The following is a 24,788-nucleotide window of genomic DNA, read 5'->3' as shown; positions in this document are numbered from 1 at the left end:
TAATTTAGCATTGACAGTAGCAGTTTAAGTCAGAGCAAGTGTAAGAAGGCTAAATGGACAGAGATGATTTATAACTTTCCACACGTTAGGTGATGGCACCCCACTGTGAATATAAATGTAAAAAACACATTTCTAACACGTTGCATGAACCGTACAAAAATGACAAGTTTGAGTTCAAGTTGTGTTGAATTGTTTAATTATTATTACATGTTTCTCAAGCTGTGGAGAGAAAACAGAATTAAATACAGTTCACAACACGAAATTCTCCTTTATCTGAATTTATACTAACATCCCTCTCCAGTTTCATAATCTCTAGCTTGATCTCTTTTATTTTCAGTTTCTTCCATATCTAGTTTGCTGCTCTCTTTATTGGACAAACACATTTCTTCAAAGGCTACTTACCACTCTGAAATATTTTCCTGTACTTTACCTTCACCTGCTGCCAGGTACGCTTTTGGCTGTTAAGATAGCTCCTGTTGAGATGTAACAGTGAAAAATTAATATGTGGGTCACACACACAGGATAATATAGTCACAAAGTATGATGATGCGTGTCGATTATTGGGTTATTAATAAAGTGAGCAGGGCCAGTATATTTGTGCTGTACATCTCATACAGAGACAATTCAACATGCTTTATGTAAACAAATTATAACACAAAGAGGAGAGTATAAATACATGAGGACAGTAAAATGAATGTCAATGGTATGAAACTTTCATAACTTACGCATTTAGTTTGTCTGCAGTTGTTAGCCGTGCCGTTTCTTCGCTTTATTGATAGCAGCTGTATTACCATTTCTGGTGATGACACTTTTAAAATCCTCATACAGCTGCTTCAGCATTATTTGTTCAGTTGCCGAAAAAATAACAGCGCTTGTCTTGCTCTCATTTTCACACAGATCTCCGTTTTTCCACCATCCACTCGTCAGGGCTTCTTACGTTCCTCGTGCACTCGCACTAAGCTAGGCTATGTAAGCCTCGCTTGGATTAGCCTCACCGAGATGCAGCTAAAATGTCTTGAGGCTTAAACGGGAGATGGCGCTAGTTCAAGCGACGCTTTCCGGCTATAGCCTGGCTTTCTTTAGCTACTTTCTAGGAATACCCCCCTGGTGGTGCTCGTGTGAGTGTTGTATCCAAATGGATACCGAGGAGGAGAGTTTATGTTGCAAGGAGTGGGACATTTTACAGGCCCAGGACAACGGACAGTGTGTCACACGGACAGAGGGATTTCCTCATCTAATTCACCCAGAAGTGCTGCAGATGGTGTTTTACATCCCTAAAATAAATTGGAAGAAGAGACCAACACCAGAAGGTCCCGATGGAAACTGAGTGAGTTATTTCATATAATAACACTGTTCGAGCTAACGCTGCTTATTTTCAGAGGTGTCAAAAGTAAAAGTACTTTTGTTTTGTAATTACAACAGTAGCACATGATATTACATAGCTGTTACAGCATGTACGCCATAATGAGAGACTGTGTTGTTACTGGAAAACACTAAAAACCTAACAAGGACCCACAACAAACTCAACCCAATCAGTGCAGAATCAGCTGATTGTAAGACAAGTACACTGGTCTACTTTTTACTCAGATTAATTACTTGTGTTGGAAGGGAACTCTTGACACCTCTGCTTATTTTGCTACACATAGACAGTTTGCTGTGCTGAGAAAATAACCAAACCTTTGCTATTTGTTTATCTTTCTTCAGTCAATGTAGGCTTGTAGCATACCGTGCTGTCTAAAAGGAGAACGACTAGGCCTAGGAAACAGGAGGGTATTGCCCAGCTGTATAGTCGGAGCGATTAGACAACGATACCCATCCTCCACTGGAAATTACAGCGGCTTCAGAGGTGCAGAGGACATCTTTTGAAACTGTATTGCCAGGAGCCTACTTATAGCTAAAACACTGGGATGCTTTTGAAGGTCAAGTTATTTATTCTTTTACTTCAGCACGCTCGTTATGACCAAAATATAATACAAAACAAAAGTCTTTTCGTGTTTTCATTTGAAAGGCAAATTACAGTAAAAAAGAAAAGAAAAAGAACTCAATGTGCAAATATTAGCCTAAAAAAGTAAAATGTTCACAGTATGCCTTGTACACATGTATATACTGTTTTGTGATTTGATTGTTCATAAGGAATGTTTATACTAACATTGTAATTTGTTGTACACTATTTTTTCTATATTTACTATTTTATGCAAGTTGCAGAAATGAAAAGACATAGAGAAAGTCATTCAACTTACTTCTAACACATTTTCTTTTTTTTTTGTATTTATATTTTATTGTTTTTCCAGGGGAAGGGGAAGTGGGGAGCAACACATATTAAGAACAGAACTATACAGGGAGTTTGTCACATACATATACATACAATAGGGTACATTTATATTATATAATCATATTAATAAGGTCGAGCTGTTTGGCCACTTGGCTGGGACAAAGAAATACCATTTCAGCCATTGCTCTAAAAAGAGTTCCATTTTTTGGTTAACATAGGCTGTTATTTGTTCCATCTTGTGTATTTCCACCACAATGTCTCTCCACATATCAAGTGTTGGGCTTTCTGGCTGTAGCCATTTCCTCGTAATGGCTTTTTTGCTGGCCACCAGCAGAATGTTCATTAAGTATTTGTCCACTTTCAGCCAGTCTTGAGGAACACATCTTAGATACAACGTCTTAAAGTCCAGTGGCAAATCTTCTCTAAAGATATCTTGTAATGAATTATGTATTTCTGACCAAAAACCTTGAATTTTTGGGCATTCCCAAAAAACATGGTGGTGATTTGCAAATTGTTGACCACATTGTCTCCAGCAGACAGGGGTGGTGTCACTGAATTTAGATTTCTGGGATGGAGTAATAAAGTATCTGATGAAGTTCTTCCAGTTAAATTCCCGCCAGGTCATTGAACTGGAGCATTTCCATTGATATTGCCATATTCTTTTCCATTCTTCATCTGATATTTCATTTCCTGTTTCCCTTTCCCATTTTGCTTTAATATATGTTGTGGAGTAAGTGTTGAACTGTGATAGGCAGTTATACGTGGCTGATATAATACCTTTACTTAGGTTTGAATTGTATGCTCTTCTGAACAGTTCAATAAAGTTGTGATTTATCTCTGTTATATTTTTAACCTTTGTGTTAACATAATGTCGCAGCTGTAGGTATCTGAAAAAGTCTTGCTTATCTAATAGGTGCTTTTCCTGTAACATCTCAAAACTGAACATTGAGTTATCCTTCATAATGGTACATAAAGCTGTTATTCCTTTTGCTGTCCATATTTGGAATCTATTATCCATTGTATTTGGTGTAAAATCAGAATCATATGAGCACCATTTCAGAGGGAGCAAGTCTCCCTCTAATTTATACATTTTCAGCATATTTTTCCACACTTTCAAAGTAAATTTTACCCATGGGTTATCTGTTTTGTGTATGTAGTGTTTTAATTTGGAATCTGCTACAACTGCTTGTATAGGGATGGGAAGCAGCCTGTCTTCAATGTCTTTCCATTGTGCAAGGTATGATGGGTTGCACCAGCATAATATTGTTCTTATCTGAGCCGCAAAGTAATATTCTTTAAGAGATGGTAAGGCCCAACCTCCCTTTTCTTTCTTTAGTTGTAATGTTTTGAGGTGGACCCTTGGTCTCTTCCCCTGCCATATATATCTAGACAACATTTTGTCCCATTCATTAAATTGACTCTGGGATATTTCTATTGGCAGAGTCTGGAATAAATACAGCAACCTTGGTAGTATGTTCATTTTTATGGATTGTATCCTTGAGCTGAAGCTATGAAAGGGAATGAGGTTCCACCTTGAAATGTCCTCTTTAATCTTTTTATCTAGAGGGGAGTAGTTATAATCTGATAGTTTGGAAAGATCTTTTGGAATAGTGATACCCAGGTACTTAATATGTTTTGTTTGCCATGGCCATGGGTATTTGGTCTTTATCTCAACTGGTATATCATAGTTATAAGATAATACTTGGGTCTTGCTTACATTGACCTTGTACCCTGACAGTTCCCCATACTTCTCCAGTGCTACCATTAGTTGGGGCAAAGAGTGTGTTGGGTCACTGAGATAGGTTATCACATCATCTGCATAACAAGCTATCTTCTGTTCTCTTTCTGCAAGATTTATACCTTTGATTTCTGAGTTTTGTCTTATATATTGAGCAAGTGGTTCAAGAAAAAGTGCAAACAATAGTGGTGACCAAGCGCATCCTTGTCTTGTTCCCCTCTCTAGGGTAAAACTATTAGAGAGATGACCATTAACTTTGACCCTTGCTGTAGGGTTATCATATATTGTTTGTATGGTGTTGATGATCTTATTGTGGAAATTAAATCTGTGTAGGACTCTGTATAGAAAGGCCCAGGAGACCGAGTCAAAAGCTTTCTCTGCGTCTATACTAACCATTATTGCCTCCATTTTGGTCTTAATTACGTGGCTAAGAATGTGTAAGGTCCGTCTTATGTTATCTTGTGTTTGGCGCTGGTGTATAAAACCTGTCTGATCATTGTGGATCTAACACATTTTCAACAGCTGTGCTGTGTGCAGTCAAAGTCAATGCAGTATCACCCATATCCTGGGATTCACAGAAAGAGTACAGATGCAATATTATGTTTACAGTTCCAGTAATGAATTCAAGTTTTGAATGTAACTACAAGTGGTTCTGTGGAAGAGCTAAAAGTAGAGAAGACATTGAACTTACTTGTGACGCATCTTCACCAGTGTCAGATGATGGAGTAGCATCAAAGCCCTGTAATAATAAGAACAATAAATATACATATACAACCCTTACGAAAAACCACTATAGAAAAACTAAAGGATTTCGGTAGTAATCTATAATATTTCTATGGTGTTCTGTAATACCTTTACAGAATACTGTACCTACCTCTAATACCTTTATTGCCCTATGAGCAAATATGTGCCAGAATAAGTGCACTCAGTGTTTTCTCTGTTACCTATTTAAGTCACACAAACATTCTATACAGCTTGCCTTTGGTATTGCGGATTTGGATGTTATCAGCAGGTGAGTTGAAAGACTTTTAGTTCTTCAAAAAATGCTTTCAATGCAATTATTTTATCATTTGTTATATGCTACAATGACTCGACGTGATAGAACTTACTCATTCAAGTCTCTCATCTTTTTGTATAGCTTGAGTGTAGGCAGTATGGGAAAGCCAAGATCACTGTGCAACATCAGCTTAATTTTGGATTTTTTTACCAGTAACAGACTGGTAAAATCCTCTGATTTAATAGCATCCCATTCAGAGGATTTCTGACATGGAGTACAACTAGCAAAGTACTTAGCAGCTTTCACCATGTGTTTATTTGGTTAGTACTTAGTACAGTGCTCTTGATTTCTTTACAGTAATGACAGCATATAACTAAACAAGACAACCACGAAGGGACTCGAACCCTCAATCTTCTGATCCGAAGTCAGACGCCTTGTCCGTTAGGCCACATGGTCTCACCTGAGTCATCCGCCCGGTACAGGGGTGGTCTGCTGCCAAGTGTGAAACAGCCAGGAATAAAATTGTACCTCCAAGTCTGAGGCTCTGATCCTCAGTTGGAAAAAGGTTGAGGGCCCTCTTCTTGCTTAGAACCAGTTGCTGCCTCAAGTGGAAGAGTTTAGGGATCAGACCATTTTGACCACGACTGGAGGATCTCGTTCTACCAGTCGATCTTCCTTCCAACGCTCACCTCTGGTCACTCCTTATGAGTGGTGACTAAATGAATGAGATTGCGAATGCATAAGGGCTGAAATCGTTTTCCACTGTGTGGTGATTAGGCTCACCCTCTTGGATCAGGGTGATAGGCGTAGTCATCTGGAATACGCTGAGAATACAGTCTCTGCCGCTCTTCTTTGAATGAAGCCAGATCAGGCGGTATGGGCATCTGGTCAGAATATCATGTAGATTCCCCCCAGGGGAGATATTTTGGATCAGTTGCACGGTGAGGAGGCCAGAGGGAAGGTCCAGGACTCACAAGAAATAAACCATGCTGGTCTTGCATTGGTATTTCTGTGTGTCCACCCGAGAAGAGGTGTAGATTATGTCCTGTGAGAATCGGGGCGAGGGATGTCTGCTCACATTGCTTCCCCTGTGATCCGTTCCAGGACAAGCAGCATCAAATATATTGATATATCTTTAAAAGTCATGTGTCATGGAAGGGCACCTACACATGTGCTGTTGTTGCTGATGTTCGTGGCCAGTATGGGGATTGAACCCATGACCTTGGCGTTATTAGCACCACGCTCTGACCAGCTGAGCTAACCGGCCTGATTTTGAGGTGACCTATGATCAAATTTGTGCGAGAATAAGTGCTCTCAGTGTTTTCTCTGTTACCTATTTAAGTCACACAAACATTCTATACAGCTTGCCTTTGGTATTGCGGATTTGGATATTATCAGCAGGTGAGTTGAAAGACTTTTAGTTCTTCAAAAAATGCTTTCAATGCAATTATTTATCATTTGTTATATGCTACAATGACTCGACGTGATAGAACTTACTCATTCAAGTCTCTCATCTTTTTGTATTGCTTGAGTGTGGGCAGTATGGGGAAGCCAAGATCATTGCGCAACATCAGCTTAACTTTGGATTTTTTTACCAGTAACAGACTGGTAAAATCCTCTGACTTTAATGGCATGCCATTCAGAGGATTTCTGACACGGAGTACAACTAGCAAAGTACTTACCAGCTTTCACCATGTGTTTATTTGGTTAGTACTCAGTACAGTGCTCTTGATTTCTGTACATATATGACAGCATACAACTAAACAAGACAACCACGAAGGGACTCGAACCCTCAATATTCTGATCCAAAGTCAGACGCCTTGTCCATTAGGCCACATGGTCTCACCTGAGTCATCTGGCCGGTACAGGGGTGGTCTGCTGCCAAGTCTGAAACAGCCAGGAATAAAATTGTGCCTCCAAGTCTGAGGCTCTGATCCTTAGTTGGAAAAGGGTCGAGGGCCCTCTTCTTGCTTAGAACCAGTTGCTTCCTCAAGTGGAAGAGTTTAGGGATCAGACCATTTTGACCACGACTGGAGGATCTCGTTCTTCCAGTCGATCTTCCTTCCAACGCTCACCTCTGGTCACTCCTTATGAGTGGTGACTACAGTCCCTGACAAAAGTCTTGTCGCTTAGGTACAAGTTGACCTTAAGTGCCCCTCAAATATATGTCTAATCAACTTTTTTGTTACAAAAAATGGCTAATTTCAATCCCAACAGCTTTTGAAATAATGTTTTGGAGCCAAATGAAACTGCTGAAAAGCATTCTAACGTTTACAGCTTGGTAAAGCCCACTGAGTTAGTTTTTGCAAAGACAAAAGTCTTGTCACCTTGTCATATGATGTCCCCAATCCTAGATTACAGCCACACCTGTGATCAATAATTGATAAATCAATTAGTGGGTGTGTTTTAAAAAGAACACCAGCACATCAGACCTTCACATCAACTGCAACTTGACCTCTGACAACATGCCTAAGATTCACCCTGAGACCAAAGTGTTGATTATCAAGAGGCTGAAGACCAGATCCACTGCTGAGGTGGCTGACACCTTCAATGTGTCTCAGTGTCAAGTACAAAGAATAAGAAAAAGATTTGAAAAGACTGGAGATGTTTTTGACAAGTCCAGCTCCGGCAGACCCCGCAAGACAACTGCTCGGGAGGACCGTTTGTTGGTTTGAAAATCCAAGGCCAGCCCCTTTTCCACTGCAGCAGAGCTCCACCAGGCCTGGTCACCTCAAGTCCCTGTGTCAACCAGAACAGTTTGTAGAATTCTGTCTCGAAATGGCCTCCATGGTTGAGTCAGTGTCCAGAAACCAGCACTAAACAAAAGGCAATTAAAAAAAAAACGTGTGGCCTTGAATCTTCGGTTGAATTACATCACAGCCGCCGCAAATATGGCAGGAGACCTACTGGTGCCCGCATGGATCCAAGATTCACCCAGAAAACAGTTAAGTTTGGTGGCGGAAAAATCATGGTCTGGGGTTACATCCAGTATGGGGGTGTGCGAGAGATTTGCAGGGTGGAAGGCAACATCAATAGCCTAAAATATCAAGAAGTACTAGCTACCTCTTACATTCCCAACCATAAAAGGGGTCAAATTTTGCAGCAGGATGGTGCTCCATCGCATACTTCCATCTCTACATCAAAGTCCCTCAAGGCGAAGAAGATCAAGGTGCTCCAAGACTGGCCAGCCCAGTCACCAGACATGAACATTATTGAGCATGTCTGGGGTAGAATGAAAGAAGAAGCATGGAAGACCAAACCAAAGAATCTTGATGAACTCTGGGAGGCATGTAAGACTGCATTCTTTGCTATTCCTGATGACTTCATCAATAAATTGTATGAATCCTTGTCGAACCGCATGGACGCAGTCCTTCAAGCTCATGGAAGTCATACAAGATATTGAATAAGGATCTCACAGCACCACTACTTAATTCACTGATGTTATGCAACATATTTTTGTATTTGAAGTAAATTATTTGTTCAATTTTCACATTACTATCTGTAGGCGACAAAACTTTTGTCTTGTCAAAATCTGACCTTTCTGTGTTCATTAAATGATCAATCTTTCTTCAGTGAAGTAAATTTATTTTAGTGTATTAAACATTATTTGGGAGGGTTTTAGCTTTCATATGAGCCATTTCTAAAACCAATGGATTAATTAAAAGTCAGGTTATAAGCTGTTGTTTCTACAAAATGGATAAGTGACTAGACTTTTGTCAGGGACTGTAAATGAATGAGATTGCGAATGCATAAGGGCTGAAATCATCTTCCACTCTGTGGTGATTAGGCTCACCCTCTTGGATCAGGGTGATAGGCGTAGTCATCTGGAATACGCTGAGAATACAGTCTCTGCCACTCTTCTTTGAATGAAGCCAGATCAGGCGGTATTGGCATCTGGTCAGAGTATCATGTAGATTCCCCCCAGGGGAGATATTTTGGATCAGTTGCACGGTGAGGAGGCCTGAGGGAAGGTCCAGGACTCACAAGAAATAAACCATGCTGGTCTTGCATTGGTATTTCTGTGTGTCCACCCGAGAAGAGGTGTAGATTATGTCCTGTGAGAATCGGGGCAAGGGATGTCTGCTCACATTGCTTCCCCTGTGATCCGTTCCAGGACAAGCAGCATCAAATATATTGATATATCTTTAAAAGTCATGTGTTATGGAAGGGCGCCTACACATGTGCTGTTGTTGCTGATGTTCGTGGTCAGTATGGGGATTGAACCCATGACCTTGACTTTATTAGCACCACACTCTGACCAGCTGAGCTAACCGGCCTGATTTGGAGTTGCCCTATGAGCAAATTTGTGCGAGAATAAGTGCTCTCAGTGTTTTCTCTGTTACCTATTTAAGTCACACAAACATTCTATACAGCTTGCCTTTGGTATTGCGGATTTGGATATTATCAGCAGGTGAGTTGAAAGACTTTTAGTTCTTCAAAAAATGCTTTCAATGCAATTATTTTATCATTTGTTATATGCTACAATGACTCGACGTGATAGAACTTACTCATTCAAGTCTCTCATCTTTTTGTATTGCTTTAGTGTAGGCAGTATGGGGAAGCCAAGATCACTGTGCAACATCAGCTTAACTTTGGATTTTTTTACCAGTAACAGACTGGTGAAATACTCCAACTTTAATGGCATGCCATTCAGAGGATTTTTGACATGGAGTACAACTCGGAAAGTACTTAGCAGCTTTCACCATGTGTTTATTTGGTTAGTACTCAGTACAGTGCTCTTGATTTGTGTACAGTAATGACAGCATACAACTAAACAAGACAACCATGAAGGGACTTGAACCCTCAATCTTCTGATCCGAAGTCAGACGCCTTGTCCGTTAGGCCACATGGTCTCACCTGAGTCATCCGGCCGGTACAGGGGTGGTCTGCTGCCAAGTGTGAAACAGCCAGGAATAAAATTGTGCCTCCAAGTCTGAGGCTCTGATCCTCAGTTGGAAAAGGGTTGAGGGCCCTCTTCTTGCTTAGAACCAGTTGCTGCCTCAAGTGGTAGAGTTTAGGGATCACACCATTTTGACCAAGACTGGAGGAGCTCGTTCTACCAGTCGATCTTCCTTCCAACGCTCACCTCTGGTCACTCCTTATGAGTGGTGACTAAATGAATGAGATTGCGAATGCATAAGAGCTGAAATCATCTTTCACTCTGTGGTGATTAGGCTCACCCTCTGGGATCAGTGTGATAAGCGTAGTCATCTGGAATACGCTGAGAATACAGTCTCTGCCGCTCTTCTTTGAATGAAGCCAGATCAGGCGGTATGGGCATCTGGTCAGAGTATCATGTAGATTCCCCCCAGGGGAGATATTTTGGATCAGTTGCACGGTGAGGAGGCCTGAGGGAAGGTCCAGGACTCACAAGAAATAAACCATGCTGTTCTTGCATTGGTATTTCTGTGTGTCCACCCGAGAAGAGGTGTAGATTATGTCCTGTGAGAATCGGGGCAAGGGATGTCTGCTCACATTGCTTCCCCTGTGATCCGTTCCAGGACAAGCAGCATCAAATATATTGATATATCTTTAAAAGTCATGTGTTATGGAAGGGCACCTACACATGTGCTGTTGTTGCTGATATTCGTGGCCAGTATGGGGATTGAACCCATGACCTTGGTGTTATTAGCACCACGCTCTGACCAGCTGAGCTAACCGGCCTGATTTTGAATTGCCCTATGAGCAAATTTGTGCGAGAATAAGTGCCCTCAGTGTTTTCTCTGTTACCTATTTAAGTCACACAAACATTCTATACAGCTTGCCTTTGGTATTGTGGATTTGGATGTTATCAGCAGGTGAGATGAAAGACTTTTAGTTCTTCAAAAAATTGCTTTCAAAGCAATTATTTTATCATTTGTTATATGCTACAATGACTCGACGTGATAGAACTTACTCATTCAAGTCTCTCATCTTTTTGTATAGCTTGAGTGTTGGCAGTATGGGGAAGCCAAGATCATTGCGCAACATCAGCTTAACTTTGGATTTTTTTACCAGTAACAGACTGGTAAAATCCTCCGACTTTAATGGCATGCCATTCAGAGGATTTCTGACACGGAGTACAACTAGCAAAGTACTTACCAGCTTTCACCATGTGTTTATTTGGTTAGTACTCAGTACAGTGCTCTTGATTTCTGTACAGAACTGACAGCATACATCGAAAAATATGGGATCAAAAAAGGGTCATAAAGATTTTGTACTTGTACAATGATGTTCACATGTGTAATAAAGTTTTGAAGTTGTAAAAACATTTTGTGCACGTGTAACAAAGTTTTGAAGTTATAAAAATAGTTTGTGTATGTGTAACAAAGTTTTGAAGTTGTAAAAATAGTTTGTGTATGTGTAACAAAGTTTTGAAGTTGTAAAAACATTTTGTGCACGTGTACAACTAAATCCGACAGACACACAAATTTCCCACCTTCAAGTACGACCCTGAAGTTACAAGTTTACAAAACTCAAGTTACGAGTACGAATTTTGACCCTGTTTTGACGCCTGAGTGAATAGCCAATCAGCACGTTGCTTACTGACTTGCCAATCAACCCGGTGCCCACCCACGCGCCAACCAACCATCCAATCAAGGAGCAGCAATTTCTGCCGGCCGGGATCTGAGCGCCAACGACACTCAGTAGACACACGTTGGTACTGATGGAGGAAAAACAGCATGGAGTCAAACGCTTCTGCTCAGGTAAGTTAATTAAAGATATCGGCAATTTCACGATGTAGCAAAAGTTTCTCAACGTCGTCATATAAGCGGTCATATAGGCCTAACGATGTGAAATGACAGGTGCCGTGCCAAAAGTTGATTGCTGCCAGAAATTGATTTCCTGTACGCGGGAGCGCGCACAGTCTGTTCAATTTGAAAAGCGTAGCTCAGTGTTTCGATGTTTCCCTCCTCCACTCACCACACCTGATTCAAATTCTCAGCTCGCCATCAAGCTCAGCAGTGGCCTGAAAATGACAGATGATGAACTTGACAGCTTGGTCTCTGCTGTCAAGCAAGACTCCCCAAATTTGGGTTGGTGCTTTTTACAGAAATATTTTCTTTGAATCATCATGATCACTTGTCCATAGCATTACAAAAAAATGTGTGCCATAATAGTAACTTTTGAAATGACAGGGTTTTCCACAAGCGCCAGCTGGCGGCCATATAGGCTACACAATTAAGTCTAGCCGGCTACTTTAATGAATTATTTTTATTGCCTATAGGCTATAAATATTATTTTTCGATTTTAATCAAATTAAATGTTTTTCTAACAGACTGACAATAATGCCAAACTGAACCGCACTCCATTAAAGTTGTGATTCGCTCTGATTATACTGATAATAACCACAAATTACTCTGATCACCGACGACTTCATTGCTCACAAGTAAGAAAAACTCATCCGCGGCCCCCGGCATGCCAGTTACTCAGGCTATCCACTGCAAAATTTCAGTGTAATCAGTGCGTATGCAAAAGACAGATACCAAAAGAAAGCCTAACCGCATCGCATCGTTTAGCCCAACGTGGTCCTACCGGTAATCCAGTCTTTTCTTCAAGCGTTCAATTAGCACCACCTGCGACACGTGAGAGTGTATTTTCATTCATTCATTTCATCAGTGTACATGATCATGGCTATGACGTAACCTAACCCCAACCACCAACAGCCGCGCCCCAGCTGGCTACTTATTTAATATGGCTGGCTAGTCTGTGCCTAAAGCCCTATTCGGACGAGACAAGTTTAACGGGGGGACCTGGGGTAAAGTAATAATAACCGGGAAATCTAGTCCCGTCCGAACGCGCCATGTCAGTAAAGATAGCGGAGTATGTCGGTAAACTTTGCCGAGAATTCTACCTCCTGTGAAACGGTTCGGAGTATCTACCATAGGTAATACTAATCCCGTGCGAATGCGACCTGCGGTAATAAGTACGGAATATGTCGTCACATCCTTTTTAAGAGAGAAACAATTAGGTGTGTCTGTTTGCAAACATGGAGGTTCTGGATGAAGCGCTGCTTGCAAGCACGCATGTAGACCTGCTTCGACCTGGTCGGCGCCATGTCTGTTAACAGATGGGGTTTACGGAAGTGAAATGAAGACGTGCATAGCATCCAGGATGTGACGGTTGTGCGTAACCAACAACTCCTCCCATGTTAGATGAATATTACTGGGATTTCTTGTCCCGTCCGAATTGGTCATTTCTTCTCCTTGGCGTCGTCAGGTTAACCAACATTACCATACGTCCCCCCATTGAACTAGTCCCGTCCGAATAGGGCTTTAGTGGAAAGTCCTGGACATTATCATACAGGTTTAGGTCCAGAATACATGAATGACATGCTAACTGAGTATAAACCCAGCAGAGCTCTGAGATCTGCTGACTCAGGTCAGATAGTGGAGCCCAGAGTTCAAATTACACACGGTGAAGCAGCTTTTAGCTGTTATGCTGCACACAACTGGAACAAACTACCAGCAGAACTGAAATCAGCCCCAACTGTAAGCACTTTTAAATCCAGGTTAAAAACATTTCTCTTTCGGTGTGCTTATGGTTGAGTTTATATCTTTCTTTTTCCCCTCTTCTTTGATTGCTTTTAACTGTATTTTTAAATTTTTTTCGCTTTCATTTTATTTATTTTATCATTTTATTCGGTCCGAATAAAATGATTTGCCGAGCTTCCTGCCTGTCATCCGTCCCCACGTCCCTCCCCGTTTCACTCGCTCTGCTCATGGTGCGTTCAAGTTGTACTCGGGAGTCGGGTACACGCAAACTACAAAGCAGGCCGTGCTAACATTAGCCTGGTAGATCACAAGTTGTTTATATTCGGACAAGGCGAGCGCGAGAATAGCTTTGGTGGACGCGGTAACTGGAACGCTGATAACTCGGCTGTGACGTCATTCCCAGCTTCCCAACATTTCATTCATATATTGTTTTTATATTATTGTAGTTGATGTTTAATAATGTATTTCTGTGGTGTTTATGTTTCCCAAATCCTCACAAAGATCATGTACCTACATGCTGCCAATAACAATAAGCCATCAACAGCCCAAGATTTCTTCCTTCAGGCTGTAGAGACACATGGTTTTCCATCCAGGTAACATGCTATGTCTTGTTTTGAGGTTGCTCTTTATGTTTACATTAGATTTTTTGAAAATTTTAAAAGAAATGTAAAGTTGCCTTTACAAAATTGTTGACCCACTGACATAATCACAATATTATATGTATGTTTTTACAGTGATCTGCTATTCAAGGATGTTTCAGTCTTATAATATAAGCATCTTTATGTATTAATAAAATCCTTTACAACTAGTGTCCCCTCCAGGATTCTCTCGCTCTCGCTCTCTTCCCCCCCCCCCACCCCCCTCTAGTCAGGCCATCCTCCATGATAGGGTAGAGAGGACAGCTGATTTTCCTTTGTCTGCCTTTTGTGTTGAAGGAGTGACACAGTTTTGTCAACCACTAAATTAAGTCTTTATTTCGTCATTGTTTGAAGTTAACCACGGAGGATATTTCTGTTTATGCAAATGAATTCAAACCTTTTGTTGAACCTGGAAACATCTCTGCAAGTGCTTATTATTTAGTGAGTTGTAGACTTCCTCCTCAGAAGACTACTGTACTCTGATGTTTGTTTGTTTTGGGACTTTTTTTAATGCAAGAGTACCCATACCAAGGAGTAAAATTTTACATTTATTGGCAAATTGTTCTGTATTATTATGGTCTCTCTATGGTTTTACATGTCCAGGGTCAGAGGAGACCAAGGTGTCGAAAACGTGGACAAAATTCCGAGTCTAAAGTCGGAAAATTCGAACTGATACAACTTTCAGGTCCCTCCCCCAACCTCTAACAAGCTCCGAATCGCCCCCCAAACCCCTCCCCCTCTGTAGACGAGGTTGTGCACGTGAGTTCACACCAGTGTGCGCGCACACAAGCTGGGGGCAGACTCACGCTCAGCATGGAAGACGTGGTTGGTGACTGTTCTGCTCAGATAATAGATCAATAATAAACCTAACGTGATTGGTTAAAAACAGCCGGGAGCGCTCGATTTTTGCAAGCACGATTACAGGCTTTAGAGGGAGCTACAGAATTTGGGATTTTTCCTAAACAGCCTATTTAATATTCTATTTCCAGAATCCCATGACAGTTCAAGCTAATATGACTAAAAAAACTCTTGAGGAGGATGGCCTGCTTGACCCAGCCAACTGCACGCACCTTTTCTGTGCCCAGTACGTCTTTTTGCGCCGCATTCAGCAGGATCTGGAGACCTTCACAGATGGGTGGAATAACCACTCAATCCGAACAGAGGGGAACCTCAGTCTTAACCAGCTGTGGGAAATTGGGACCATTCAGGACCCTGTCAGCCCTCCTGACAATGTTGAGGTAAAGGGAAAACAATATTTTATTTACCAATGTTGTGGACAACGGCTATAACAATTTTTGTACTGTTTTAGGTGCCCCATCTTCCAGCCGTGGCAATGACAGACATGGGTCAAACTGGAGTGCAGGTGCCTGAACTGGCATGTCCCTTGAGTGTGCAAGAACTGTAACGATTGGATGAACTGTTCAATCCAACTGCACCTTCCTCGTGTTTTGGGGCAGACATATATACTGCAGTAGTAAACTATGTAGAGAGCATTCATGAACTACGACAGGAACCATAAGGGAAGGTTGAGACACTGTTTTGTAGAGAATCTTATCTGTGTACAGTGCCCATAGCCTGGGACCTGTAACACAAACTATCATTACTTCCCCTTCAATGCACATTCTAGCAAATCACTTTACATCCTAATGCACATCTGGCTTTAACAATCCAAAAAAATCATACGAACAATAAATAATTAATTCAAACTTCACATTACCACTATCACCATAGAGTGTTTCTCCTGATGATGTCACCAAGGTTATAAAAGTAGGCAGTATGGAGTCCTTCCTCCTTTTGTTCTTGGGCCACAAATTAAACTCAAAGTAACTTGTCTGAAAGAATAAATAATTGTATAATGAACTTAATTAAACCAATAAACTTATTGTAAAATATTTATATATATATATTTATAAATATTTAAGTTTTTTTATCCACAAAAGCTGATGTATCTATAACCGAAATAATGCAAACGCCAAAAAAACCTGGGATAGTATGTGTCTACATATTACAGAAAGATGGAATAAAATAATGGAATAAAGGGACACTTGTTGTGCCTCTCACCCACATTAGCCGACTGTAGGAACCTTTGGCAGTTCAAATAACCTTTTAATCCGCAGGGCCGTTTTCTCCCGTGTTCGGACATACAGGAACTCGGGGCTATCTCCCTTAGTTCCTATAACCATTTCAGCTCCTTCTCCGAGGTCGGGTCTTTTCATGGTTCTATAGAACGATCTGACGGAGGTGTGTGATGGTTGGTAGCTACGCCCCATGTCATGCTGTCACGGCTGAAATGTTTCCTCATACAACACGGACAAAACCGGCGCGTGTTTAATAAGTTAAACTTACACTGGTCTCCTTTGTCTGCGGCGCTCTGCTCTCCTTTCTTCCTTCATGAAATGAAAAAGTATCGTTTCCTGACTCCCTCTGTGAGCTCTTCCAGCCTCCATGTTAGACGCCTGATGTGATCGTCCATGATTGATATCACCATCATGCAGACCATGAACACGGTGGCCTCCCCGCTCTCCATATTAGCTTCTTGATGGTGTTTTTTCTTCTCTCCTTACTTTTACCGGTTTTGTTTTGTTTTGTTGTTGAATGTGTCGCTAAACGGCTAACATAACACGTCACTGACGCAGACGGCTGCGCGCAGCGCATCAGTCCCGACTCATGTGCGAATGCAGACTGAAACAGTTCCGCTGGGGAAGGACAGTTATCAGAACGAAATTCGAGTAGGTCAGTTCTGATAACTGCGTTCTTAGAACGGCTCTGTCCGAAAGCGGCTAATGTCACAATAGTATTTTCTGAATTTGAGAGTGATAAAAAGAGAACAAAAATATGTGAGAAAAAATTAGATCTTTCACCTTGGTTTTATTCATTCAAAGTAACACGTTTCATTTAATAGTGCACCATTTGCAGCTATAAACCTTACATCAGAGAGCCTGTTAACTTGAGTTTTGTAAACTTGAAGGTGGGAAATTTATGTGTCTGTCGGATTTAGTTTTACACATGCACAAAATGTTTTTACAACTTCAAAACTTTGTTACACATACACAAAGTATTTTTACAACTTCAAAACTTTGTTACACGTACACAAACTATTTTTACAACTTCAAAACTTTGTTACACATACACAAACTATTTTTACAACTTCAAAACTTTGTTACACATGCACAAAATGTTTTTACAACTTCAAAACTTTGTTACACATACACAAACTATTTTTACAACTTCAAAACTTTGTTACACATGCACAAAATGTTTTTACATAGACACAAAGTATTTTTACAACATCAAAACTTTATTATACATGTGAACATCATTGTACAAGTACAAAATATTTCTGACCCTTATTTGATCCCATACAGGTGGCTCCGATTGCTCTCTGTTGGAGCTGCAGAAAGCCCACTCGGAAGCTCAGTCACTCCAAAGTGTGGAAGGTGTCAAACACAAGTTATGGGGCTTCGAACCATCTTTCTTTTAGAGATGCCTTGCAATCAGATATTTGTCGCCTTTTAGTTTCTCCTTCCTTTATTATCTACTTAAACTTGTCATGTCAGACACATTTTTCTTCGGTTTTGCCGTTCTCGCCCCCCATAGGTGTCACAGGGGGCTACAGATTAGAATATCTTATTTCCTACCATCCACTTATTTTATTGCCATGCAATCCATGTGAGCTGGGCAAGTGGGCATCACATACCTTTAGCAAAGTCTGCAGGACCAATGAATGGGTGTGTGAAAGTGAGCCTAGGCTGACAATACATGCATATTTATGTTTTGCAGGCCTCGTTGGCGCAGTAGGCAGCGCGTCAGTCTCATAATCTGAAGGTCGTGAGTTCGACCCTCACACAGGGCAGGCGTTTTGATGTGGTGTTTATAGCACTTCACCTCAGTTACAGCTGGAAACTTGCAGGGCACAGGTGTCTCCGATTATTCTCTGTTGGAGCTGCAGAAAGCTCACTTGGAAGCTCAGTCACTCCAAAGTGTGGAAGGTGTCAAACACAAGTTATGGGGTTTCGAACCATCTCTTTTTTTTAAAAGCATTGCAATCAGATCTTTGTCGCCTTGTGTCAAACCCAAGTTATGGGCATTCGAACCATGTCTCTTTTAGAAAAGCAAGTTGCACCCTGGCCGAGACCCATGACAAAGGATAGGACGTTCATCACGCTAACATAATAGAATACGCTGTGTGACAAAAGCACCTTTGCAGACTCTCCTTCTCTTGACATAGACTGACATGGGACAATTCAGTCAAGTTTATCCCACGTGAAACTACCTCTTTTGTAACTTTCCATAAACTTTCAAAATGAGAATGAAAGCCAGATAAAGAAACTTGTGACTTGATTGTTTAACCTCAAGTCCAGACAACAGGTCTTTTGAACAAGTAGCTACGTGCTCAACAAGCCATGTCATCACATATTTTAGCAAAGTCTGCAGGACCAATGAATGGGTGTGTGAAAGTGAGCCTAGGCTGACAATACATGCATATTTATGTTTTGCAGGCCTCGTTGGCGCATTAGGCAGAGCGTCAGTCTCATAATCTGAAGGTCGTGAGTTCAACCCTCACACGGGGCAGGTGTTTTGATGTGGTCTTTATAGCAGTTCACCTCAGTTACAGCTGGAAACTTGCTGGGCACAAGTGGCTCCGATTATTCTCTGTTGGAGCTGCAGAAAGCCCACTCGGAAGCTCAGTCACTCCAAAGTGTGGAAGGTGTCAAACGCAACTTATGGGGCTTCGAACCATCTCTTTTTTTTTTAAAGCATTGCAATCAGATCTTTGTCGCCTTGTGTCAAACCCAAGTTATGGGGATTCGAACCATCGCTCTTTTAGAGATGCCTTGCAATCAGATATTTGTCGCCTTTCAGTTTCTCCTTCCTTTATTATCTACTTAAATTTGTCATGTCAGACACATTTTTCTTCGGTTTTGCCGTTCTCGCCCCCCATAGCTGTCACAGGGGGCTACAGATTAGAATATCTTATTTCCTACCATCCACTTATTTGATTGCCATGCAATCCATGTGAGCTGGGCAAGTGGGCATCACATACCTTTAGCAAAGTCTGCAGGACCAATGAATGGGTGTGGGAAAGTGAGCCTAGGCTGACAATACATGCATGTTTAAGATTTTCAGGCCTCGTTGGCGCAGTAGGCAGTGCGTCAGTCTCATAATCTGAAGGTCGTGAGTTCGACCCTCACACAGGGCAGGAATTTTGATGTCTTTATAGCACTTCACCTCAGTTACAGCTGGAAACTTGCTGGGAACAGGTGTCTCCGATTATTCTCTGTTGGAGCTGCAGAAAGCCCACTCGGAAGCTCAGTCACTCCAAAGTGTGGAAGGTGTCAAACACAAGTTATGGGGCTTCGAACCATGTCTCTTTTAGAAAAGCAAGTTGCACCCTGGCCAAGACCCATGACAAAGGATAGGACGTTCATCACGCTAACATAATAGAATACGCTGTGTGACAAAAGCACCTTTGCAGACTCTCCTTCTCTTGACATAGACTGACATGGGACAATTCAGTCAAGTTTATCCCACGTGAAACTACCTCTTTTGTAACTTTCCATAAACTTTCAAAATGAGAATGAAAGCCAGATAAAGAAACTTGTGAGTTGATTGTTTAACCTCGAGTCCAGACAACAGGTCTTTTGAACAAGTAGCTACGTGCTCAACAAGCCATGTCATCACATATTTTATCAAAGTCTGCAGGACCAGTGAATGGGTGTGTGAAAGTGAGCCTAGGCTGACAATACATGCACATTTATGTTTTGCAGGCCTCGTTGGCGCAGTAGGCAGCGCGTCAGTCTCATAATCTGAAGGTCGTGAGTTCGACCCTCACACGGGGCATTTGTTTTGATGTGGTCTTTATAGCACTTCACCTCAGTTACAGCTGGAAACTTGCTGGGCACAAGTGGCTCCGATTATTCTCTGTTGGAGCTGCAGAAAGCCCACTCGGAAGCTCAGTCACTCCAAAGTGTGGAAGGTGTCAAAAGCAACTTATGGGGCTTCGAACCATCTCTTTTTTTTTTAAAGCATTGCAATCAGATCTTTGTCGCCTTGTGTCAAACCCAAGTTATGGGGATTCGAACTATCGCTCTTTTAGAGATGCCTTGCAATCAGATATTTGTCGCCTTTCAGTTTCTCCTTCCTTTATTATCTACTTAAATTTGTCATGTCAGACACATTTTTCTTCGGTTTTGCCGTTCTCGCCCCCCATAGCTGTCACAGGGGGCTACAGATTAGAATATCTTATTTCCTACCATCCACTTATTTGATTGCCATGCAATCCATGTGAGCTGGGCAAGTGGGCATCACATACCTTTAGCAAAGTCTGCAGGACCAATGAATGGGTGTGGGAAAGTGAGCCTAGGCTGACAATACATGCATATTTATGTTTTGCAGGCCTCGTTGGCGCAGTAGGCAGCGCGTCAGTCTCATAATCTGAAGGTCATGAGTTCGACCCTCACACGGGGCAGGAGTTTTGATATGTTTATAGCACTTCACCTCAGTTACAGCTGGAAACTTGCTGGGCACAAGTGGCTCCGATTGCTCTCTGTTGGAGCTGCAGAAAGCCCACTCGGAAGCTCAGTCACTCCAAAGTGTGGAAGGTCGTGAGTTCAACCCTCACACGGGGCAGTTGTTTTGATGTGGTCTTTATAGCACTTCACCTCAGTTACAGCTGGAAACGAAAGTTATGTATGTAACTACGGTTCTATGAATCCTGGATGACCGCCAGAGGCGGTGCTTTCAAGCACTGGATGATACATCTTGCGCATGCGCAGGTCGAGTGTTAATACCAACAACATCACTCGTGACCCCCTGCTGACCCCGGAGAGCCTATATACTTCCGGCAATATCAGCAGGTCAGTCCTTACAGAATCTTCTCGCGAGTATACAAGGATTCTGAGTGACAGAACGCTCTGGCGGTCATCCAGGATTCATAGAACCGTAGTTACATACGTAACTTTCGTTCTATTTCATCCTTACTGACCGCCAGAGGCGGTGCTTTCAAGCACTGGATGACTAATACCAGAAGAGTCACGAGGAATCCGGCACCTACTCACTTTATTGAGAGGAAGCAGCAGAGTCGGGCAGCAGGACCACAGCCAACGGGTTGGGAGTGGCAACATTCACCCGATAGAACCTGGAGAAGGTACTCGGTGACGCCCATGACGCTGCCTCACAGATGTCTTCCAGGGGAACGCCCCGTAGGGCTGCCCATGAGGTCGAGACAGCTCTGGTGGAGTGGCAGCTCACCCCAGCTGGCTGGGGGCACCCACTTCCCTCAAATGCTTTGGTGATGGCATCCACCACCCAGTGAGACAGTCGCTGTTTAGAGAGCGCACAGCCTCTCCGAGGGCCACCGTAGCAGAGGAAGAGCTGGTCCGACTGCCTGATACCGGCAGTCGCGGCCACGTAGGCTCTCAGAGCCCGCACAGGGCACAGTAGGCGTAACCTGTCCTCCCCCTCCGGGGGAACAAACTGTGCCAGGTGGATAGGTCTGTTAGATGAAGACAGCACCTTCGGGAGAAAAGCGGGGTTCGGCCATAGGGAAACCCCTGAGCCATCCGAGTTCCACCTCATGCAGGAGTCGCTCACCGACAGAGCATGCAGCTCCCCGACGCGCTTCGCTGACGCGATAGCGAGTAGAAAGCCGGTCTTAGCGGAGACCCACCTCAGCCCTGCCTGAGCAAGGGGTTCAAAGGGAGGTGCGCACAGGGCGCTGAGCACCAGATGCAGATCCCATGGCGGGGTGCGCCGCACTCGTGGGGGGCGCAGCCGCCGCGCACCTTTCAGGAAAAGGGACACCAACCTGTGGCTTCCCACCGTGCCGTTATCCACTCGAGCATGCCGAGAGGAAATGGCCGCCCCATACACCCTCAGGGTAGCGGGGCACCGGCCGTCATCCAGGAGTGACTGGAGGAACTCCAGAATCCTAGGGACAGGACAGTGCACAGGGTCCTCACCCCTGTCCAAGCACCATGTAGTGAACAGCCGCCACCTCTGTTCATAAAGCGCCCGGGTAGAAGGCACCCTCGCGTTTAGGATGGTATGGCATACCTCGCCAGAGCACTCAGTCAGCATCGGGTCGGGCCCTGCAGTGGCCAGACCCACAGCTGCAGGCGGGACGGGTCGGGAGGCCAGATCTGACCCTGCCACTGAGACAGGAGATCCCTCCTGTCGGGGAGGCGCCATGGGGAACCGCTGCAGAGCCTGTGCAGCAGTGGAAACCACATCCTCCCTGGCCAAAAGGGGGCTACCAACAGCAGCCTGTGGCCCTGCTGGAGGACCCTCTGTAGTGTAGGGACTATCAGAGGGATCGGCGGGAAAGCATAGAGGAGAACCTCTGGCCAGTCGTGGGCCAGAGCATCCTGTCCCAGGGGACTGCTCTCCTCTGTCAGGGAGAACCAGAGGGGGCAATGGGTCGACTCTTCTGAGGCAAAGAGGTCCACGTTTGCTCTGCCGAAGGTGGCCCAGATATTGAGCACCACCTCCGGATGGAGCTGCCAATCCCCCGGCGGAGGCTTGCCACGGGAGAGCAAGTCCGCCGTCTGGTTGCGTTCCCCGGGCAAATACATTGCTTTTAGGCTGGCTAAGCGTGGTGCTGCCCACAGCAGGAGGTCCCGGGATGCCTGCAGTAGCAGTGCAGACCTGGTGCCACCTTGGTGGTTTATGTGGGAGACGGCCGAAACATTGTCCGACCGCACTAGTACATGTCGGCCCCTCAAGAAAGGGAGGAAAGCCTGCAACGCTCTGTGTACAGCCCGCAGCTCTAGTGCGTTGATGTGCTGTGAGCGGTCCCGCGCCGGCCACAGCCCCTGAGCTGTCCGGTTCTGCCACACGGCGCCCCACCCCGAGAGGGAGGCGTCCGTCGTGACTGCCTCGCGACGGGATGCAATGGAGCCCATGGGCATGCCCCGGAGGAGAAATGAGGGCTTCTTCCACGAGGCCAGGGCAAGAAGGCAATGGTGGGACACCACGAGCCTCCTGTGCCGGTGTCTCTTGGCGTCCAGGTGAAAGCTGTGCAACCACCTCTGGAGGGGACGCAGCGACAGCAATCCTAAGGGGACCACAGCAGCCGCAGCTGTCAGTTTCCCCAGGACGCGTAGGAACTCCACGTAGTGGAACCGCCTGCCTTCCCGAAATGGGAGAAGGTGGCGGAGGATGACGTCCACCCGCCGCGGCGACAGGCAGGCCATCATGGTGACCGCATCGAGGGTAACCCCAAGAAAAACCGTGCTCTGTGACGGGACAAGGCCACTCTTTGTAAAATTCACCCTGAGGCCCAAACGGGCCACATGGGAAAGAAGACACGTCGTGTCGAGGGCCGCCTGAGACTGGGACGGCGCACAGACAAGCCAGTCGTCCAAGTACGGCAAGATTTTCATGCCCCGCGACTGTAGGCGCAAGAGGGCTGCCGTCACACACCTGGTGAACACTCGTGGGGAGAGGGAGAGACCAAACGGGAGCACCTTGAACTGGAAATGACGCCCCTGAAAGGCGAATCGCAGAAACTGCCGGTGGTGTGGCGCCACCAGAACGTGAAAGTAGGCATCCTCCAGGTCTATGGAGGTAAACCACTCCCCTCTGGAGACCGTGCGCAGAACCTCTGCAGTGGTCAACATATGGAATCTCAAGACCCTCAGGAACCTTCAGAACCTAAATAAGGGTCTGTCAGGGCATTGGTGGTATAGTGGAGAGAATAGCTGCTTGCCAAGCAGTTAACCCGTGTTCGATTCCCGGCCAATGCATTCTCTGCTCTGTGTATAATCAGCTTTCAAATGTACCTTGCTATCTCTACCTCTGCTCAGACAATGGGTGGCTTGTAGGGAAAACACAGTCTCCAGCTAATGCACTCTAGCAACTCTTCAACCAAGGAAGCATGTTTTGCTATGACTCCTCAGTTAAAGTGATGGTCTGTTTTCTCATGTGCATTCTAAGTTCCTCCTCTACAAAGCAAGTGGGGAAGATTAGATTCCACAGTGCCGTACGACACAAAAAACGCGCCTCCCTCAAACTCAATCCAAGACGGACGGACGGATGGACGACCAGCACCTGCCAGATCACCAAATGCTCCAAGTCCGCGGACAAAAACATTTTGTCCGACAATAGACCATGAAATTTCTCTTTTTCCGTATCATTCGTGGATGCCCATGTCATTTAATGACAAATAGCATTTGTCTTTGCTGCTCACAATGTTATTAAGCACCGTGTTACACATCAAAGTATCAGAAAAACTTGATCATTCTTTTAGTTTTTAAAAGCCACAATGGTCCTAGAGCTGCTGGAAAGAGTTAAGCGAGCCCTTCTCTAAAGAGAAGTAGTAAATCTGCTGGCTGTAAAGTGTTATTTCAAATCAAGTGGTGCGCATAGGATGACTCCTTACAAACCAACGTCCTATTGAATTTGTGACAGGGCTAGATTACATTGACATTCTTGTCATGTCATTGGAAAACAACAGCAGAAATGTCTTTGGTTTACGCTACTCACAGTGCCAAAATCAGGTTCCCTCATTCCCTGACCGGGAATCGAACCCGGGCCGCGGCGGTGAGAGCGCCGAATCCTAGCCACTAGACCATCAGGGACCCAAAAGCAGTGCACACGGTACAGGTTGCAAGACTGTGGTAAACTCTTCCTAACTGGCAAATTAATTGGCATAGTGCATTGTACTGAA

At 43.9% G+C, this 24,788-nt stretch overlaps 11 non-coding genes across 11 annotated transcripts; 5 read left to right on the top strand and 6 right to left on the bottom strand.

Moving 5' to 3' along the window:
• Nucleotides 1–5,390: 5,390 nt before the first annotated feature.
• Nucleotides 5,391–5,463, bottom strand: trnar-ucg (transfer RNA arginine (anticodon UCG)). Its single transcript has one exon. It is a non-coding gene; the product is annotated as a tRNA-Arg (tRNA).
• A 737-nt stretch (nucleotides 5,464–6,200) lies between these two features.
• trnai-aau (transfer RNA isoleucine (anticodon AAU)) lies at nucleotides 6,201–6,274 on the bottom strand. Its single transcript has one exon. It is a non-coding gene; the product is annotated as a tRNA-Ile (tRNA).
• A 2,936-nt stretch (nucleotides 6,275–9,210) lies between these two features.
• Nucleotides 9,211–9,284, bottom strand: trnai-aau (transfer RNA isoleucine (anticodon AAU)). Its single transcript has one exon. It is a non-coding gene; the product is annotated as a tRNA-Ile (tRNA).
• A 503-nt stretch (nucleotides 9,285–9,787) lies between these two features.
• On the bottom strand, nucleotides 9,788–9,860 carry trnar-ucg (transfer RNA arginine (anticodon UCG)). The gene has a single exon. It is a non-coding gene; the product is annotated as a tRNA-Arg (tRNA).
• Nucleotides 9,861–10,597: 737 nt separating this feature from the next.
• trnai-aau (transfer RNA isoleucine (anticodon AAU)) lies at nucleotides 10,598–10,671 on the bottom strand. Its single transcript has one exon. It is a non-coding gene; the product is annotated as a tRNA-Ile (tRNA).
• Nucleotides 10,672–17,899: 7,228 nt separating this feature from the next.
• Nucleotides 17,900–17,972, top strand: trnam-cau (transfer RNA methionine (anticodon CAU)). The gene has a single exon. It is a non-coding gene; the product is annotated as a tRNA-Met (tRNA).
• Nucleotides 17,973–18,618: 646 nt separating this feature from the next.
• On the top strand, nucleotides 18,619–18,691 carry trnam-cau (transfer RNA methionine (anticodon CAU)). Its single transcript has one exon. It is a non-coding gene; the product is annotated as a tRNA-Met (tRNA).
• A 555-nt stretch (nucleotides 18,692–19,246) lies between these two features.
• Nucleotides 19,247–19,319, top strand: trnam-cau (transfer RNA methionine (anticodon CAU)). Its single transcript has one exon. It is a non-coding gene; the product is annotated as a tRNA-Met (tRNA).
• Nucleotides 19,320–19,887: 568 nt separating this feature from the next.
• trnam-cau (transfer RNA methionine (anticodon CAU)) lies at nucleotides 19,888–19,960 on the top strand. Its single transcript has one exon. It is a non-coding gene; the product is annotated as a tRNA-Met (tRNA).
• Nucleotides 19,961–20,515: 555 nt separating this feature from the next.
• Nucleotides 20,516–20,588, top strand: trnam-cau (transfer RNA methionine (anticodon CAU)). The gene has a single exon. It is a non-coding gene; the product is annotated as a tRNA-Met (tRNA).
• Nucleotides 20,589–24,627: 4,039 nt separating this feature from the next.
• trnae-cuc (transfer RNA glutamic acid (anticodon CUC)) lies at nucleotides 24,628–24,699 on the bottom strand. The gene has a single exon. It is a non-coding gene; the product is annotated as a tRNA-Glu (tRNA).
• Nucleotides 24,700–24,788: the final 89 nt, after the last annotated feature.

This window comes from Odontesthes bonariensis, chromosome 8 (assembly GCF_027942865.1).
Source record: "Odontesthes bonariensis isolate fOdoBon6 chromosome 8, fOdoBon6.hap1, whole genome shotgun sequence".
Lineage (NCBI taxonomy): Eukaryota > Metazoa > Chordata > Actinopteri > Atheriniformes > Atherinopsidae > Odontesthes > Odontesthes bonariensis.
The sequence above is the reverse complement of the archived record's forward strand: the minus strand, read 5'-3'. Positions and strand labels throughout refer to the sequence as shown.